The sequence below is a fragment of the Podarcis vaucheri genome (assembly GCF_965113315.1).
Source record: "Podarcis vaucheri genome assembly, chromosome: 4".
NCBI lineage: Eukaryota > Metazoa > Chordata > Lepidosauria > Squamata > Lacertidae > Podarcis > Podarcis vaucheri.
This window is the reverse complement of record NC_138762.1, coordinates 23,320,950-23,341,964: the sequence shown is the minus strand read 5'-3', so window position 1 is coordinate 23,341,964 and position 21,015 is coordinate 23,320,950. Positions and strand designations below refer to the sequence as shown.

The following is a 21,015-nucleotide window of genomic DNA, read 5'->3' as shown; positions in this document are numbered from 1 at the left end:
GAGATAAGTGAAGGTTGGAAGAGAAGATTTGCCCATGGCCACCAAATTATGGGTTTGAATCTGGGACTTTTGCAGCCAATCTCCAAAGTCTATCTTTTGCAAGGTTCACATTTCAGCCATTGCTTTCCTAGTATTGCCTGGACTGTTTTTCAGAATTCGCAGCTGATGTTTCCCTTCAGCACATACTCAACTGTGCATAGCAGCCAATGCTGTTCTCATCTGGCATACAATAGCACACTGCTGTGCATTCGTTAAAATAATCCTCAAGAATAGCAGTATTGACTTCTTTTCCATGAGAGTTCGTTGAAGCAGTGCTATTTACGCCTGGAACTGGTTGGTCGGTGACAGGATGGGAGACCATCTGGAAACCAATCATATACTGCCTTCAGTTGTTGTTGTTAAGAAAGTTGGGCTATAAATGAAATAAATAAAACTAAAGCTGGAAGTCTCCCAGCTGATGCCATGACCAGAGGTCCGTCAGAAGCTGTATAATGTATCTCTATCTCTGTAACTTAGCAGGTCTGGGTTGGGCTATTGCCTGAAATAGGAATCCATCTGAGAACACTCACTGCCCTCATTCTCAGTTCCTTGGAGGAAATATAGTATCCAAGGTAATAAACAGTGCAAAATTGCTTCAGTGTGGCTTAATTAGCTGTGTTGCTGCATGGAGGTTTCATCAAGCCCCTCCATTAAGGTCACAGAGAAAATGAGTTTGTTCATTAACAGAAGTGTAGAACAGAAAAGGTTTGGCCACCTCTCTGGCACATATAAAACACTGCCTTAAATCCACCTGTACTTTATTTTCCACATTTTCCGTTCAAAATTAAGGATTCATACAGCCATTATCCAACAAACTGTTGCCCAAGTCAGGTCGCTTCACTAAATTTCAGCACCATCCTAACATCCAACTTCTTTTATTAATTAATCAAGAATAACCCCTTATTATTCATTCTCATCAATAAACAACATTAGAGAGGAGGAGGGGAGATACCACATTATGTTTATAATAAGCTTCCTTAAATTGTTTATAAAGATAAATAGGTAGTCAAAAACTATGAAGGAGTAGCTAGCTTATGTTGCAACCTTGAGCGTGCATCTGTATTTTTAGCTACAAATAAGGTTGCGGGAGGCAATATACACTTACTCTGCTGTCATGTAGTCACACAAGAATCAGCAAGACTGTCACAGGGTTAGTTCTATCATTGCTTCCATTAATGGTGAGATTGGAGCCTGTGTCACTAACACGTCATGCCCCTTTCATGCAAAGCCATCCCCTGGTTGTCTGTTGATAACAATGCAGATTAGAACTCATTGTGGAAGAACGCCATTCTTTAACCCATGATCATGAGTCTGAACATTTGGGTAAAGGGTGTTTAAATGGCAATTGATTAGTATTGAGAATGTGCCCGAAAAGTAGAGAAAGTGGGAAAATGCTAACCAAAGTTCCAGGCAATCACTGATACGGTCTGTGTCAAGCAACCTACAGCTATCAGTGATCCAAGTTTGTCAGGATTCTCCTAGGACATTGGTCTTGAAAAAATAGGTCATCGTGGAGGTTTGAAATCTGTTGCTGTTGAGAATGATGAAGATGATGCTATTTATTAAATTTGTATTGTGCCCTTCATTCGAAGATCACAGGGCAGTTCACAGCATAAAAATACATAACAAGAACATAAAATTTAAAGTAGCTAGGTGTCCCAGAGAGCAAAAATAAAGCTCAAAAATTACATTTGATACAAGTGTGTACAGTGGTGTCCCGCAAGACGAATGCCTCGCAAGACGAAAAACTCGCTAGACGAAAGGGTTTTCCGTTTTTGCGGTGCTTCGCTAGACGAATTTCCCTATGGGCTTGCTTCGCAAGATGAAAACGTCTTGCGCTTTTTTAAAAAAGCCGCTTGAAGAGGCGCAGTTGCGACGGACCGTGCTTCGCAAGACGAAAAACATCGCAAGACGAAAAGACTCGCGGAACGAATTCTTTTCGTCTTGCGAGGCACCACTGTATCAACTCTTCAGACACAAATGACATAATAAGAGATAGAATTGCAGCAGAGCATGTTGAATACATTTTGCTCACATTCTAGCTATGGGTAATAGAAAAGATTCCTGATAGATCAAAATCAGCTCCCACTACATACAATGCATGTGGAAAACTCCTCCTCCTTGCTACTATTGTCACTTGTCCATCCCTTGCCTCTTGACCACTTCAGTGCCCTTGATAGCCCTTGACAGCCATGGAGCAGCAACCCAAGGGTGGTTGGTAGCCTTCAGCATCCCGGAAGAACGACCAGACGTTGTTGTTTTCATCAGGGTCTGTTCAAAGGTGCCACCTACTGTTGCCCTGAGCACAACCTGCACACATTACAGCTCACCGATTCACGTTAATGCCCCCAGCCAATGGGGCAGTGTGCCATTATCTGTAATTTGGAGCTGTGCACCCACTTGCCTTAGGGAAGGGGAAAAAATGATGTCAACAGGGAGTGACCAACTTGGATGACTTTAAAAGAGAACCAGACAAATTCACGGATAAAGCTATCAGTGACTGCTAGATATAATCGCTGTGCTCTTCTTCCACTGCTGGAGGTGATATGCCTTTGAATACTAGTTGATTGGAATCAACTTGTGGGGAGAGTCCTGTTGCATTCAAGTCCTGTTCGTCGGAGCTGAATGCAAAGGCCTCTTGTTGGCCACTATGAAAACAGGACGGATTTGGTGGGGCTTTGTCCTGATCAAGCAGGGCTGCTCTTATGTTCTGAGTCAAGGGGCAGTGCAAAAGCCTGGGTAAATTATTCACCATCTCAACTCTGCAAGATGCAGATAAAAAAATCAACTGTTACACAGCACTTTGGCCTAGCGCTAGAAGGTGTTGTTTGGAAACCGATGTGCTTTGTATAGGGAACTGGGACTGCAGAATACCTTTTTCTGTCACGACATCAAATAGCATTTATTTATATATTTCAAAGCAAGCGCAACTTGAACCTAAAATAAGTAATTTGTGCTTCAGCTGCAGCAGTTCTATGTCAAATAAGATTCGGCAAAAATGATGACAGTAAATGATGCTTTTGATATTAATGGCCAACAGAAGGCTTTCGAGTTATACTGCCCAACATTTAGTAATTAAAATGCTGATACTGTATTCTCAAAAAAAAGGTGCTTATAATTTCAAGCATGCAGTGTGCCCTCTGGTGGTGTAAGCATATGGCCGAACATTTTAGGCTTCTTAGAAATAAGAGTTATTATGCTAGCAGGGAAAGCAAAATTAAATTCATGGTCCTAAAGCCAAGGAAGTCCAATTTGACTCAACTGGATTTATGTCTCAGAAAACATGCTTAGGTACAAGCTGAAGGTAGTTTAACAGCTGGTTTAGGAATCAGAAGCAATCCCTTATGCATCTGGAAAAGCCATGCCTTTATTTGTTTATGAAATTTATTGCCTGCCCTTCGCTATAAAGTCCCAGGGCAGGTTACAACAATAGAATATATAATTATAAAAACAAATAAAACCATTAAAATGATAAAAGATGTAAAAACAACCCAAATAAAACAGAATATCATAAATTCAGCAGAAGAGGTGGGTCCCACAAATCAAAATACCTTGCCTGTCAAAGGCCAGGGTAAAAAATGCACCTTCAGCATTTTTTGAAGCATTAGTGAAGATGCCTGGCATACCTCTATAGGGAGAGAGTTCCTCAGTTTGGGCTTCCACAGAGAAAGCTCCTTCCCAGGCTGACATTCTCTCTACTTCTGAGGGTGGCAAAACTACCAAGCCTACTTGTCAGATCTTTATGCTCAAGAATGGGATGGAGATGGTAGGGATGGAGATGGTCCTAAGTCATGAGGGCTTGAGGGTATTTGGGGTGGGGGCAGGATCTGACACCGTGTGAGATGCTGCAACAAGAGGGGCAAAGGGTGGGCATGCATGGAAGTGTCGTGTTTACTTTATTACATTTAAAGCTCATATGTTCATTACTGGGGATACCAGCATTAGTGTTTAGCTGGTTTGTGGATGGCCATCAAATAGTCACCATTTCTGGAAGTGGTGTTTGCTTTGTGATGATTGAGTTAGGATTGCCTCCCCCAAAACAACTGAATTTACATCTAACCAAAGATTTAAATTACCTACTTGAATAGACCAAATCTGGGGCATGATCCATCCACAATGAATTGCATTTAAGTTCCCATTGATCTGTTGGAGAATTAAGCTCACACTTAAGCCTTTCTCACTGAAGCCAATGGGACTTAAGCATTCATAATATGGGATAGATCATGGCCTTGTTTCTTGAGTGATGGTGGTATATGAGGTACATAGTAAACATAATAGCCAAACAGTGGAGAATATTGACCAGGGATTACTGGAAAGCAGTCGTCTTAGAAGAGCATGGAACAAAAACTTAATTACTTCCTTCACTGGTGTGCATAAATCTATAGAATAAATTCACTGCCATATGACAAGGCCGTGAGATCAATTGTCTGTGCACAGTAAAAACTACTCATTTTCTTAACACTTTAAGGTTTGAACCATTCTCCATGATAGCTGAATGTTTTTGGGTTTTTTTGGAGCAGTCACCCTTGCCTTTTGCTAAGGCTTCTTCTCTGTTTCCATTTCTGCCCTGGGAGCCCTTGTTCCTAACATCTGCTTCCCATTAGGCCTGTGTTGTTATGCTTAACACTGTGGGGAAAGGGGATGAAGCAGCCCAAAATACTATACACGAGAGCAAGACAATTAGCACATGGAGTTGCCAGGCCTTATACAGAGTCACACCTTTCATCCACTTAGCCTTGTACTGTCTATGTTCAGGACATTTTGCTGTCTGAGGTAGAGCAACACATGGCTCCCACCCCAAGTCAAGTGCATAGACCCAAGGCTGGCCAAACTATTTTGACACCTGAGGCAGCAAAATATCTGAGAAATGTATCTGCCTGGGAGGAAAAAAAGAATAATTTGCTTGCCTTTTATGATATACAGAATCAGCTGCCTCGTTTTGTCTCATGGTAGGGCCGGCCCTATGACTATGCCAACTGAAAACAGCTCTCCAAAGACTTAGGCAGAGGTCTTTCCCAGCCCAGATTTACGTGAGATTGAATGGATTGATGTTGGGACCATCAATATAGAAAGCATGGACTCTTATCACTGAGCAATATCCCTTTCCTACAAGATTCACTTGCATTACTTGAGTTGAAACTTTGCTGATGGTTGCCTTTTGGGAGAACAGGGCATTTGCAAAGGGCACCTCTGCAGTTGTTGTTGATTCAGAGCATTCCTCTTGTGTTGTGTGTTCCCCCCCCCAAAAAAAAAAAACAACTCCATGCCTTGGAGACAAGAACTGAAATGGAGGGCAACACCAATGAGCAGAGGAAACCAGAAGGGGAGATAAGCTCAAGAGATGCTAGGAAGCATTTGTTTCGGTAGAAAGGCTGTTGGCCAACATGTTTCACAAGATAGATTTTTTTTCCCCAGGAGCAACTTAGTCTGGGAGACATTAGAAAGCAACCATATTCCATGAGTATCAGTTGATCAGTCCCTTAGATGGTGCTTGACCCAAAATAAGTTGGGCCACAGCATTTCTGCTGGTGTCCCACTGTCTTCCATCAGCACGGCGGAAGCGGGCACTTGAAGTCATAGTCATAGGCACATGTCAACACTTGGTTCCTTCATGCTTATTGTGGTTGCGTAGAAAATGTCTATTGTTCACATCAGGAAGCAACCTGAAGCGCCACGAGTGTAGGCATCTCCGTACAAAAATGGCAGAACTGCTGTGCTGGTGGCAGCCATTTTGTCTTTGTTGCTAACAGTTTAATAGAAATTTTACAGTACACAAAAACACACAATTCTCATTATTAGCATACCACAGCATTGGTTGACAGCGGCACCAAACATTGTCAGTTTTTTTACCACAGGAAACATTGGTAGTCTTTGCCACAGGAAAAAGCATGAATCAGGAGCCATGGCCCATCTGGGTCACACAAAATGGCCACCCTTATGCTACTGAAGTAAAGAAAAGCTGAGCCTGCAGCAGTGGCGTAGCGTGGGTTCTCACCACGCAAGGCAAGTAATTTGCGCCCCCTAACCCGTGGATTTTAGCACTCGAGTCTCTTCCGCGCCCCCCCATGTTGCGCCAGGTGCGGCAGGCCCCCCCCCTGCACCCCCCACGCTACGCCACTGCTCCCACCACAAGTCTTCAGGACAGCCTTCTGAAGGCTGGTGCGGGGAGAAGGTCTCTCCGCCCCACCACCAGGCTTCGGAGCAGCCTCCTGAAGGCTGGCGGCGGGAGGAGGTCTCTCCGCCCCACCGGCAGCCTTCGGAGGAGGTCCGAGGACAGTGGGGTTCCTGCTTCCTCGAGGAGGGCCGGCCAAACGCGCCCCCCCAAATGTTGCGCCCGGTGCGGCCGGCACCCCTGGCACCCCCCACGCTACGCCACTGGCCTGCAGTCAGCCAAGGGAGACTTTGCTCCTTCGGTTTGCCTGAGAATTGCAGCGCCACTTCTAAACGAAAACATCTTTTGAGCTTACCTTGTAATAACTCCTCTGATGTGTGTTGTGACTCCTCATCTGCCTTCTGTAACGAAATCTCTTGCTTCAATGCTGTGTGTCTGTGCGTGTGTGGCGGCCCGTGTGCGTGTCTGTATTACAACGCAATGTTTTTACTTTGTCTTGGAGAACCTTGTTTGTTGCCATATTAGTAAGCCTAAAGTACACTCTTTATTTTAAATAAATAAAAAAAAGTAAAGCAATATTTACTCTACTCTGTATCTTCTCAGTCAAAGCCTCCATAGCGGTAAGCTATTTCTTATAAATGTTTATAAACAGAATGCAGTTTTCTAATATTCGCTGCACCAAGCAGAGGCGACTTGCTTTTTTTCCAGAAATTATTAATACGATGACAATAAATAACAGTGTCAGCGTCTACTTCTTCCACACCCATATTTTCTAACCCTTGACCAATCTGCCACATTTTATAATATTGCCGACAAAAAAGGGTTTTTAAAGAGAAAAAAAGGAAATTAATCAGCTATTTCTTGTGTGATCTTGACACAGTACCTGATTCATAAAAAGGGGGAGGGGGGAATAATTTAGCATCTCAGTTCAATAATTTTATTCGTGCTGTTCAGATTGCTAAAGTCTCTGAAACTTTAAGGACTCAGGGATACGGGCATTTCTTCAACTTGTTTTCCAATTCTTGAGTCATTATTTTTCAGCATCTTCTGTCACTCCCTCTGACTTCTGCTGTGCTCATGTAGACCCTTATAAAATAAAATTTGAGATCAAAGCAATGAATTTTTTAAAGAAATGGTGAGTATCTGGATTCAGTCCGCCATGCTTCATTTCCCCTGCCAATCAACTAACCAGTGTGATTATTGCCAAATGCATGAGGACACAGCTGAGTCAGAGCCTTTGCACTCTTTTCATTATTAAAGATGAAATGTAAATGTCGCTATGGAAAGTATAAGAGCATTTTTTTAAATCTGGAAAACTTATATACAGGTATATACTGATCTTCAGGCCTTTTCACAGCTCCATCATAATGCTGTTCACTAGATATTTCTAATAGGCCACAGGGCAAAATTTATCAACGTGTATGTGAATTAATAGAGGCCAATAAGAGATGGGGTACAGTACACGGCTAATGTAAATTTACAGCATAAGCAGCTTTCTATGAGGTCAGATTAGCTGTCCTTCTTGTGGAATATTTTCTACTACAAGAGGCAGCAACTTTTCCCAGACTCAGAGCAATGTCTTCTCCTACCTGATCCTTGGCATGTAAAAGCGTGCCACTGAAGAGTGTTTGTCTCTCCCGCTAAAATTCTGTTATGTGCTTCTCCACAAAAGAAAGAGGAACTTCTTAAAAAATATAAATATAAATGTAGCATTCTGCTTTCAGAACTGAAGCCTTCTCAATAAGCCCTCTTAACTGCTTACAATAGTGTGTTGAGTTTAATGGTGTGACTAATCCTACCAAAATTGAGGGGGGTTTTGCCCAAAGATGGAAATTATCAGTGGCATTCAGTGGCCAAATATGCTTGTCTGATTGGACAGACTTCATGTAGTCTCCTTGGCATAGATGTCTTTGGAGTGACTTTGCTGGAGGTCAGTTAAGAATGTGGCCAACAAGCTTTAATTATTTGACCAAACAAAATGTCAGAATGGGGTGTCATTTCCCCTCTTCCATTCATCGTGTCATCTCTTGAGGAAAGTTTTCGAATACCACTTGACGTACGATTGTCATTGTATTTCATTCTTCTTGCCTAAACATAATTTAAATAACATTTTAAGCTAGATGTTATAATCATCCATTGTGTGTGCAGAATGTGATTGGCGACACGCACACACATATATATATGGTGTGTGAGGGTCCAAAACTAGGCATAAAGGACTGGATTGGGCCCATATTTGTAACACTGACTTCCTTTCCTTTCTTTCATGGCAGTGCTGCTTTTTCACAGTGACAGGTTTGTAATAAAATTAAATAAAAGCCCTGTGACACACAGTTGTAAAAAGCTCCATTGATCCCTTTTGCACTCGTAGGGCATCAACCACCCAAATTTAAATGGAGCACAGTTCTGTGTTAACTCAGAAGTAAGCCTGAGTAAGTTCAGTGGTGTGGCTACCCCTTTAAGAGTGCTCAGGACTGCAGCCTTAATCCCCGCTTGTTCCAATGAGCAAAATTTTAAGGACATGCTTAATTCTTCCATTAGTATCAGTGGCAGCCAAAAGGCTTTTTAACTTTAGCTGCATTGCACCCACAGAGTTCAGCGTGAGGGAGAACTGTTCCACTGACTTTACCAGGGGGGAAAGCACCTTATGGGAATTCCTATAGGAGTGAATGGGGTGGCTGTTTCTCAAACAGAGCTCCACACATGCAGGAGATTCTGCAACTCTGTCGTGGAGCTTCTAGATCATGTGGGTTTTGTTCAATTCTGAAACGTCCATTTCTGGTGGAATGGAGAACCCAGTTTTTTAAAAAAATCTCTAGTAGGTATTTTAGCAACATAAATAATCCTTATGTTCCTGCTCCATTAAATTTTATACATGTTCATATACTATATATAAGTATATATAAATATATATATATAATATACATATACATATGCATATATTTTATGAATCAGGTCTGTGATTTTTACTATTCTGAGCAATTTGATGCATTTTCATAAGGTCATTATCTCTTATTATTTAGTTTGCAGTGTAAATAATAGTGTACATCTGCTATTTTATTATACCAATATGCCATGGGCAATTTTTTGTTTGTTTGGAAACTGTACTAGATATATCAAATAGCAATTGCAATGCCATCATTCCACATTGCTTCCACATACAAAAGTATCTGTGAGGCGTGTGTTTTTCAACCGCTAATATAATCTGCGTCAGAAATATTTGATTTACATTTCCCTCCCAGCTAAAACCACCTCTCAAAGTATGTACAGTTCCCAACAATGTTTTCTCTTTGGTAATTTCCACTTGGTTCGCATCCCATGTATTTCCTGTCAGAAGTGAGTGAAACATGAGGTATAATGTCAATAGCCATTTCAGATTGGAATTAATCTATATCAGTCTGTATGCATTTATAGTGCTGAAGAACAACACAGCAAACACTGCTGCTGTGCTCATTCCACTTTCTCACCGGGGCTTGTGAGGTGAATAGCAATAGATGATCGGTCAGATCCAGCGTGAGAGACCCACGTGCAAAAGCAGGCTTCCCCACACATGCCCATACACCCCTCATGATTGGGCCCAGCACATTCAAAAGGTGCTTTGTGAGGTTTCAAGGAAAAAATCCTACACCTGAGCTTCTGCGCATCATCCCTCTGTTTACACTCCTTAACATGCCCTTCACTTCCACCTGTAAGTTCACAACCGCATGTTAGGCATGGCACATTAAGGCCTCTCAAAATGGCATCTCTACCCCAAGTAGATCCATCTACCTGTTTTCACAATGCCATCATGTTTTGTATATCTCAGGCCCAACTCAAGAAATTGGACAATGCGATGATGCCACCAGATGGGGGAAATGGCCCTTGGTCAAATTCCAATCCTATTTGTCCCATCTTCCAACATGGCTGCAGAGAGAGGGAGAGAACAGCTTCAAAGATTGCTCTAAGCATTGATCTCCCATCCTGTTTGGTCTTAAAAGTGACAGTTGATTAGCTGAGATTTGGGAGAATCGATTCCCCATATTATCAAAGCTCTCAGCGCTGACTATTGGTCTGACAGGGAGATACTCACATGAAGATCTCTGGAGTAGATGGAGGAAGCGCAATAGCAGTGTTCGTTGGTTTGTGCCCTCGGTCAAAACATGAAATGTATCTTCCATGCTTTTCACACAGCAAAAGCCTTTTAAACACTTTTGTATATTTTTGTGTGTGTCATACGCGGTGTAAATAGCATGTTTCATTATGCAAAAATTTCTAGGTCATCAACTTCAGAACAAGATGAATTTGTATATGAGGAAAATCGAAACATCAACAGTAAATCCGGATGATTAAAACAAAATATAAAGTGGTTATGACTGTTGTGTGTTCTATTTATACTGTCCATATCCCGGTTTTATGTTTTAAAGGAGAGGAAAAAATACATTTTCTTTACCCTTGAGTGTATGATCAATTATTTAAACTATATTTACATCAATAAATCTTATGCCAAACCTATTAAATGTTGTCAGGCTGTTTGCTTTGTGGGCATGATGACAAATATCCTGGTTTTTTAAAAAAGTGTGTGGTGTGTGTGTGCCATTTTTAAATCTGTATTCCTATTCCACTAAATTAAAAAGCAGGTTTAAATGAGCAAACATTGAGATGAATTGTGAAATCCAACACAGTAAGAAAGATTGTAATAATATGCACAGAGCCTCTGCACAGAGAGGAAATGTGTTGAGCTTGTGTGGACATCCTCACACACATGTGAAGCACTCACACACATGTGATCCTCATACACATGTGAACGGCATCCTCACACACATGTGAAGCACATGAGAGCCAGTGTGGTGTAGTGGTTAAGTGCAGTAGACTCGTAATCTGGTGAACCGGGTTTGCTTCCCCACTCCTCCACATTCACCTTGGGCTAGTCACACTTTTCTGAAGTCTCTCAGCCCTACTTACCTCACAGTTTGTTGTGGGGGAAGAAGGGAAAGGAGAATGTTAGCTGCTTTGAGACTCCTTAGGGTAGTAATAAAGCGGGATATCAAATCTAAACTCTTCTTCTTCTTCTTCACCTCATAAATGAAAAAAGGAAGCCCTTGTATGCCCAGTAATAAAATATCAAAGCCACATATGGTAGTATGTTGGGTCAGGTTGCTTACAATTCTGCTATAACAATTGGCACTCATGACATACTTCTCACCACTTCTGTTCATGAAATCTTAAGAAATAAATGTTTGGCACTACTTTAAAATAAACTGAATGAAGGTACTGCCAGGCAATTTCCATGCCCCACAACATCCCACTGATCGAAAGCAGGACCCTTGTTTTTTGGTCCAGCACAAGGAGAAGCTGCTGACCAGGGCTACTTGTGAGTAAATTGATCAAACAATAATCAGCCCAAATGGGCTGTAACCAGGTAATAATGGGGCCTCTTCCAACTGGCTTATATGATGCATTTTCTATTTTATGCAACTTACTGTATTCTTTTTACTCTTATTTTTAGATCCATTTTTGGTGTTTGTAAGCCACTTTGAGTTATTTTTTTCTTAAAAGTGGCTAATAAATCTAAGATATGCCTCATAGGGGTCACTGGAACAGGAAAACATGAGGAAAGCAGAGGTTACCCCTTGAGGGAGGATAAAGGAGGACCCCATGTTGAGCAGGGCTTCTCTGGTCTGCAACTGGTGCTCATGAGAGAAGTGACAGGGAACTGCCCAATGCTCTGAGGACAACTGGAGAACATATCAGAAAAAAAAATCACATTCACATTAAGACATGGATGGGGCACCTGGTGTCTTCCAGATGTCACTGTACTCCAGGTCCCATCATCCTGTGTTCAAGGATAAGGGATCATGGGATCTGAAGTCGGGCAACATCTCAAGGGCCAGAGGTTTCCCCTCACTGCACTAAGACATGAATTCATGCTCCCATGATAAGTGGGCCTGATGTTCACGCTCAATCCCAGAGCCATCATAAAGCCTCCCCAGTGATCAGTTTCTGAACAGTACCATCTGTGGTTGCCATTCAGCTAAAATGCAGCTTTCAAGATTTTGGGTTGTTTTCAATGTTAATTCTATACAGAGTAGATCCCTCAAAAATTCATGGACTTGGCTAACTTGAGTCCATTCATTTCAGTGGGTGTAACTTGGTTAGATACAACCCCATGAAATTCAAGTTGCATTTACATTTTCAGCACTTAAGTGCTGATGCGATGATTACCAGCCTGTCCTTCAGTTAGTTAAAGACCTAACATAATACTCCTGCAGTCCTGGGAAGGTGCTATGGAGAGGCAGATAATCAATTTATTTCCCCAAATTTCAGTAAAAGGTGAGCACTTTATCAGTATTTAAATATAACCTGCAGCTCTGTAAATAAAGGATGCATTTTAAATGGAATAATTATCTTCCATTCCATTGCTTATAATGCAACAATAACTAATCCTCATTTTGAAGATTCTGTCAGTTTTAATCCAATCAAGATTCTCTAAAAAAATACACTATTCTTATAATTATTTAAAAAGTTATTTGAACAGTCCATCTCACACACTCCTTGTTTCTCACTATTTTAAAAAGCCAGAACATTAGCTTTGCCAATTTAATCATTTCCCAGCACCTAATTTCCAATTTATTTCTCTGGAAGCTTCTTCTAGTTCAGTCTGATTAAAATTTAAACTGCCATTAATATATTTATTATTCTTCCACCTCCAATCCAGTATCATAAAAAACACACACAGAGAGAGAAATATAATAAAAATATCCATAGGCCTTCATTAAGCCCCAAAGCCTTACCAATAGACAGGTCCCAGCTTCAAAAAATCTCTCAAAACTGTATTTTGCTAGTGTTCCAAGTCTTTGCCAAGGGACTAGACTCCAGGAGAAGCTACACTTCACAAGGATGTGAAGCAGACTTTATCCCAGCCCAGGGTCCCAAGGCTGCTCTGGACTATTCAGTGCTGGCCGAGGCTGATGAGAGTTGCAGTCCAAAAACATTGGAGGGCACCAGGTTGGGGAAAGATGATGTAAAGTGGTGAGGCAGGAGGCAACTTGGAACATCTCAAACATCGTTTAGCAAGCTCAAGCAATAGAAATCACCCAGTTTACTTACGGTAAGTTGAAAGAGAGCGCCACCTGAATCTCTTCTTAATATGATCTTGGTTTCTAGTTGCAAGTGGTTAATGAGCAGTTCATCTGGCAATATATTCCCCACAGCAGATAAAAACAACAGCTGATACTGGAAAGGTATCAAGTCACGGAGAGCAAATAACTCCAGTGTTCGTGACAGCATTGTTAGACCATGCAGACACATCTGTCTAGGATTAAGGGATTTCCTATAATATTGGGAGGAATTTATGTGACATCTTTTGGGTGCAGAGATATTTCTTGACTAACACAGGGTTTTTTTATAAAAAAAAACCTAACCCAAATACATTTCAGTTGATTTAAGCAAGGGTGATCAAGGGTGACTGACTGAAGGCAACTGGATTTGCACCCATCTGAAAATTATTGCACAGTACTTTTATCTGTTAAGCATTTTTGTGCAGAATTAATAGAAAATTACAGAAAGGCAATCCAATAATTTCAAATATAATTATGCCTGTTGGGGATATTAATCTAAAAGGAGGAGGAGGAGAAGAAGAAGAAGAAGAGGAGGAGGAGGAGTTGTTGTTGTTTGGGCCCATATTGCGAAATATATTTCTTTACTGCAATGGGAGGTTGGTACACAGATCTATTTCAAAATAATTTCTTCTTTCCTGCAAATAGAGAGCTAGAAGGAACATGAGACAGACTGTAAGTGATTTTTCTTTAAAATTGTTTTTATATAAGATAATGCTACTTTCCTCAGATACAAGGCCACCCATAAAATATGTCTTCCAACCAAGTAGGTAAGGGGTTGTAAAGTTGTGATGAAGGAGAATCTGATCATTGATTAAAATGGTGCAAAATGTGACCAGCGTGGGGTGGAGACAGAAAGAATGGACTTACAGCCATTGAAAATGTGGCTTACTTTATGGATGTTCCCAGCACAAACCTCCCATTTTCTTAGCTAATTACCCACTTAAAGCCAGCAAGGATTCCTTCAGTTTCTGACTGATGGCCATAGATTTCCAATAAAGCGCTGCTGCAACTCTGTGAGAAGCCTACCATGTTGCTTCAACAGCAGTCAAGCTCTATTAGGGTCACTGTCATATCTGGGAGAAAGGTGCTGAAGGTTATGCTGTCTTCTTCCGGGATCAACATTTCAGCTAATTATCCTAATTCCAGAAGAGTCCTCTCCAGGAAGCCATTAGGGCCTGGGCTTTGCAAATCTAATGAAACATGACAATGTGCTGACTTCCGCACCACTGAGACAAAATGGTCGAGGAAGTCACATTGTCTTCTCACAGCTTCCTGGCCTGTGTGCACAGTGGGTCTCCTAGCCAGGGTCAGTCCTAGTTATTCCAGTATGCCCGGAAGCAAGCCTCTATTGCAAAGTAGGGCTGCAAACTTGAACCATTTTAATAGGTTAGAGCATCTGTTGTAGAGATGGACAACCTGTGGCCCTCCAGATGCTGTTGGACTAGGAAGCTGCCTTATATGGAGTGAGACCAGTGGTCCATCTAGCTCAGTATTGTCTAAATTCCAGCTCTCCCTGAGATGCCAGGGATTGAAAATGGTGTTGGTTTCTGTGTGTTGCCACTGTACAGTGCTTTGAGTCACAAGACTCTGTTTACATTCCAGAGACATTCCAGACTGTTGGAAGTCTCACGGAAGACAGGGAAGGACGAGAAGTTTGAGCTACACTGCAAAGAGTTTTAATTCTAGTTAAGCAGACAGAAAAGAAACATCCTCTCTCTGTGAAAGCAGAGAGCAACTGAACTAAAGGAACAGGAAACCAGTAAAGGTCACATCCATCTCCTGTCTTCCATGAGACTTCCAACAGTCTTGAATGACTCTGGAATGTAAACAGAGTCTTGTGACTCAAAGCACTGCACAGTGGCAACACACAGAAACCAACATCCTCCCCCTTTCTGTGAACACCACTGGGCAGTGTGTCAGTACAATGTCAGTACAAACCCTGTTTCTGTACATAGGTACAGTGTTGGTCCTTCGGGACAACCTTGGACAATAAATCAGCAGGAATTTCATTACCTGGCATGTAGGACACCGTTACGAGTCCTTTCTGAACACATTCTCTAGCATGTTGCAGCTTCAGTTGCAAGTGCTTTGTGCTTTGCTTACAACCTTCAGAAGTCAGCAAGGCCAAACATGCTTTGTTGTCCTGATGAACCTGGATTCGACACTTTACAGGAATTCTCATGTCTTTACACAATTGTAACAACCATTCACAACCCACAAGTGAATAAGACAGTGCATTCAGTTCAGCTTCACAAGAACTTAAGCTTACTGTTGTTTGCTTCTTGCACGACCAATCAAATAGACCCTGGTTGTACATGTAGCAAACCCCAGATGTGCTTTTCCTGTCTGTAGTGTCACTTCCAAAACTCGCATCAGCAAATATCTCTTTTTTTAAAAAAAAAAATTATTACGTTTTTCCAAATACAAATAAACAAGGAAAGCAAAGAAAAAAGAAAAAAAAAGAAAAAAAAGAAAAAAAGAAAAAGAGATAGAAGAAAAAAGAGAAAACAAACCATTTCATCAACTTATTTCAACTTTCCAACGGACTTCCCCACATCTCCCGCACAGAGCATTCTTAACAATAAATTTATCAACAAATTATAACCTTGTTTCGTGTGTTTCTTTTATACTTTCAATTACAATTTAAGTTTAAGTTCCTTATTTCCCATTTACTCTATAATATCCTTTTTTGACCGTTTAAACATTGATTTTTTCATTAACATTATCTAATTTCATATATATTCCACTCTCGTTGCTGGGGCTAACATTCAAAGTCATGCGAAAACCTATAGTTCATATAACTTATAAAACTTTTGCAAATAGTCTTTAAATTTTTTCCAGTCCTCCTCCATTGCTTCTTCTCCCAAGTCTCGGATCCTGGCAGTCATCTCGGCTAGCTCCATGTAGTTCATCAATTGCGTCTGCCACTCTTCCAGTGTGGGCAAATCTTGAGTCTTCCAATACTTAGCGATAAGGATTCTTGCTGCTGTGGTAGCATACATAAAAAAAGTTCTATCCTTCTTTAACACCTTTTGGCCGACAATGCCCAAAAGGAAGGCCTCCGGTTTCTTAGGGAAGGTGTACTTAAACACCTTTTTTAACTCGTTGTAAATCATTTCCCAGAAGGCCTTCACTCTTGGACAAGTCCACCAAAGATGGAAGAATGTCCCCTCAGCCTCCTTGCATTTCCAACATTTATTATCAGACAAATGGTATATCTTAGCAAGCTTGACTGGGGTCATGTACCACCTGTATACCATTTTCATAATGTTTTCTTTCAAGGCATTACATGCCGTAAACTTCATACCGGTGGTCCATAACCTTTCCCAGTCCTCAGACATAATATTATAACCAATGTCTTGAGCCCATTTTATCATGGCTGATTTAACTGTCTCATCCTGAGTATTCCATTTAAGCAGCAAGTTATACATTCTCGATAATACCTTGGTCTTTGGTTCTAACAACTCTGTTTCAAGTTTCGATTTTTCCACCTGGAATCCTGTTTTTTTATCCGACTTAAAAACCTCATTAATTTGGGCGTAATGAAACCAGTCTTGCACCTTACCCTTTAATTTTTCAAAACTCTGCAACCTCCAATTATCTCCAATGTTTTCTATTATTTCCCAATATTTCGGCCAACCTGCCTCCATATTAGGTTTTTTCCGAGCCTTGGCCTCTATTGGTGATAACCACCTCGGAGTCTTACTTTCCAGCGCATCAGCAAATATCTCAAGACCACAAGACTTCTGATTGTTAAATCTCAGTCTGTAGTACATTAGTGCCTTTCAAATAGTGTGCTATGCATTTCAGAGCTTTCCAATCCTTAACCGTAGGATTGTTGACATGTCTGCTTAGCAAATTAGTGCTAACTGCAATGTCAGGCCTTGAACATCTGGCAATGAAGTTTAGTTTGCCTAGCACACTTCTGTACAGTGTAGTGTCAGAAAACGCTTCTTCAGTATCATCTACTTGATAACCTGTTGTCACTGGTGTGTCTACAGGGTTAGCATCCATCAGGTTTAGTTTGGTTAACACATCAGCAATTTTCTGTGACTGGTGTACTAAAATATTACCATCTTGGTCTCTCTATTTCCAGAGATAGGTAGTTGGTTACCTCACCAAGAGGTAACCAACTGTCGGACTTGCGTTCTACCAATGGCACTGAGCTATACTTGTTCATCATTTCCCATCACCCTTGAACAATGTCTACAGCTGATGGGATTTGGAGGCCAACATGATCTGAAGAGTCACATGTTTCTCACCTATGGTCTACTTAAATGTTACTTGGACAGTTATAGAGAACACATTTTATTTTAGTATTAAAAGTGGACTTGTTTGCTTTTGAAGGTTATTTTGGTTCTGCCGTTGTTGCATAATATTAACAATGGCCTCCTAACTTGTGGCAGCGTTTGTTTATTGAGTCGCAAATCAACTTGCACTACTTACAATTCCTCACCTTTGCAACTATTGATTTTTCTTGGGTTTTAGTCCATTCCCCTTGATGGTGCTGCTTTTTCAAATTATTGGCTTGCCGCTTTTATCGGGTTGTGTCCAGCTAAGTTACAGAGCAGACTGATTGAAATTAATAGACCAATGTTAGTCATGGCCATTAATTTCAATGGGTCTGCACTGAGTTAGACCTAAATGCTCCTGAGCCCAATACAAAGCCCCCAATGTCTTCCTACCCATTAGGCAAAATGAGCCAATTGCCTTGGGCAGCAGGGACAAATGATTAGTTTCGTGGTGTTCTGTTCTGGTGGTCAGGATGCATTTGGTATCTGTGTGTCCAGTTGTGAGCCCAACATTTTAAGACAGGTGATGACAAGCTGGACCACGTCCTGAGCAGGAGGAGCAGTAGGACGACAATCTCTTAGGGGTGTTGCATTTCCTGAATTGAGCAGTGGGTTGAACTCAATGATCTCTAAGGCCCTTTCCAAATATGTTTCCACGATGACGCCTGTTTTTAAGGGCTGCTGCCTTATCGCCAATCTCTGCACTTACCTCCTCTGTTCTGTTCGGTTGGGAGAATTGTTTCTGTAAGATATTGTTTATTTTAGCGCGGTTCACCCTTGGCGTGTTTGTTGGGATTGTAAAATGTAATCATCCATTTCCATTCAGTGAATTGGAAATACCAAGTTACAGGCTAGTCACTGTGGAGGCATTACTATTGATTCCTGTCATTTCTGTTTACAGAGGCTGACCGGAGGCGACAACACGCCTCCATGGAGAGCCCCTCACTCCTGTAAACAATATCTCATCTCTCCCAGGCTTCTGGCAAAATGTGCCTACTCCTTGCTTGGGCTTGTAGCAATGCAAATGGCTGTTATTGACAAACAGCACTTTTGACATGTGAAGCTGTTTTCTTTATTTTCTTCAGAATACCTCTGTGAAAAAGGTAATTATAAATTGCATTTTTCAGAGAGAGAATGGGAACTATATGCCTCAGTCTACAGACAGGATGAGGTTCAGGCTACGTATACAAAACAGCAATCATGTGACTTCCCCCACAGAATCCTGGGAACCGTAGTTCCTTTTGGAATTTCAGGTGTAAATAAAATATGTTGTATTTTCACAAACTTCCATGTAGTAAAAGCACTAGTATTTCTGACCCGATCCATTTAGAGCCTACAAAAATGATATGCCGAGAGAGCAGGTAAGTGAACAGGAGAAAACAGGGACTCAATTAGCAGAAGTTTGAAATTAAAATGTGAGGGCCTGATCAAAATATTGTGGTTTCATTGTGCCTTTAAGTTAAAACAAAAGGGCAGTGTAAACAGACTGAGGAAGAAGTAATAGTCAGCCAGGGCTCACATGGAACGATGCACAACAGGTCCGCGAGGATTGATTTCTATAATAGAATCACAAGAGAATGGAGAGAGAATGGAGTTGGTATAGAATTTCTGGGCATGAAGGGGGCATTAATAAAAGGCTTTTTGTGAAATCTTAAATGAAAAAGCAGGTTGGAATAATGGCTCTAGGGGGTTGAAACACATCAGAAGCGTACGCTGACAGTGATGAAAAACAGACATGAGATGAATACACCCAGTGAAACACTGTGGTTGATTTGCAGTCTCCTGGCAAAATAGCGAACCAGACGCAGCACAATTATTCTTAGTCTATGGATCATTGGTGGTCTACAGAGCAATTTGGCCCGGAATAATGGTGTCTTGTTTGACAAATGTCTCAGTCACTCACTTGCAAGCCTGTGCTGTCTCTTTCCAGAGGAAGCTGTTCCTTTTTCCTTTCCTACTGCTTGTTTGGGAGAACTTCACTGGAGAGCAGGAGCTCAGTTTTCATTTGGAGGCTTTTCAGACTGTATCTTCTAGTCAAGCTTTCCTTTCTTGCCTGGTAGAGGTGTAGCAAAATGTGATAGTAAGGGTGCAGATACTAAGCTCCCCCAAATGTGGTGCCCTCTAGATGTTTTGGATGGCAAACCTCCCTCATCCCTGACTGTTGGCCACGTTGGATGGGACTGCTGAGAGTCCAACAACATCCGCAGGGCATCAGGTTGGGTGTGTGAGAGCTATACCACTTCAGGCTAAATGGGGGAAGGATGCCATTTTTTAGAATGTGACCCCACTTGGAAAACAACATTTCTCTGTGAGTTCTAGGAGACTGGGGAAGGGGAGCTGGTTGCAGCAGGAGGGAGAGACCCTCTGGATTCTTCAGCAGCCTGTCTCCACTCTGCCTCTTGGTCACCCTCCCTTCCAGCCTCAGAGTCAGAGTCTGAAACCCTGTCATCTCTCCTGCTGCTGACACCTTCTCAAGCCAGTCTGCTCCTTCTTCTCCCTCTGACCATTCGTTGTTGTCCCTCCACCAATCCCCTGGCTTGGAGCTTTCTGTCATGGGACAAAGGTTCTTGAGAGCAGAAGAACTGCTAAGTCACTGTGACTCATGACTCATCTTGGGTGATGACTCATTATCCCTATATAAAGTAGCCTCGGTGAGAGAGCTGTATGGATTTTCTATGGAGTAGTCTGTGGAATACAGTGGTACCTCTGGTTGAGAACAGGATCCGTTCCGGAGGGCCGTTCGCAACATGAAAAGAGCGCAACCCGCAGTGGCGCATCTGCACACACGTGGGTTGCGATTCGCCACTTCTGCACATGCGCGTGATGTCATTTCGCACTTCTGCACATGTGCGAGCACGAGCAGCGAAACCCAGAAGTAACCCTTTCTGGTACTTCCTGAAAGAACGTAACATGAAGCAGACGTAACATGAGGTATGACTGTAGTGCTATTGTTGTTGATGTAAAGCTAAGGCAGACAGAGTGGCTCCAGCACTCTAGTACATCACTAACTAAGACTATGTCACTGTGAAGAATCAGATAGCTGCTATGAGCACTCTGTGTATGCTCTTTAACTATGTTGTTTACCCCCCCCAAACCAACCAGTCCATGACTGAGACCCTGGGGCCCTCAGCTAGTCTTGCCAAAATCTGGCACCAGGCCTGATAATCATCAAGTGATGAGCATATATGTATGAGTGCGCTACCCCAACTTGGAAATCAATGCCCATTTCTTTCTTTCTATTATTCAGACCTAACCACTGGTTTTTGGTTTTTTTTAATACCTCCTAGTTCTACGATCTTCTGACAAGGGACCAGGAGTTGGCTGTATAAAGCAGTTGCGCACTCAAGCCATCCCTGGATGCCTCATTTAATTTCATCTCTATAAAGCAGAGCGGCAACGGAGATATCAGTGACAGCCTTGTTACCATGCTGCTTCCAGTCACATCAAATTGGGATCAGAGATAATAAACACAGCCGCT

At 41.8% G+C, this 21,015-nt stretch overlaps 1 protein-coding gene and 1 long non-coding RNA gene across 3 annotated transcripts in view; one reads left to right on the top strand and one right to left on the bottom strand.

Moving 5' to 3' along the window:
- Positions 1–21,015, top strand: part of GUCY1A2 (guanylate cyclase 1 soluble subunit alpha 2) — a 550,449-nt gene that overhangs the window by 161,183 nt on the left and 368,251 nt on the right. Inside the window, exon 9 of one of the 2 annotated variants that reach the window (XR_014218751.1) lies at positions 1,750–1,856. The exons of the other annotated variant lie outside the window; for it this stretch is intronic. The gene's annotated coding sequence lies outside the window, so the exon portion shown is untranslated. Of the gene's footprint in view, positions 1–1,749; positions 1,857–21,015 lie in introns of those variants that run through there. 2 annotated transcript variants of the gene reach the window in all.
- On the bottom strand, positions 5,452–10,633 carry LOC309530621. Its single transcript, XR_014218778.1, has 2 exons — positions 6,420–10,633; positions 5,452–6,004 (listed from the first exon to the last, which is right to left on the bottom strand). It is a non-coding gene; the product is annotated as an uncharacterized lncRNA (long non-coding RNA).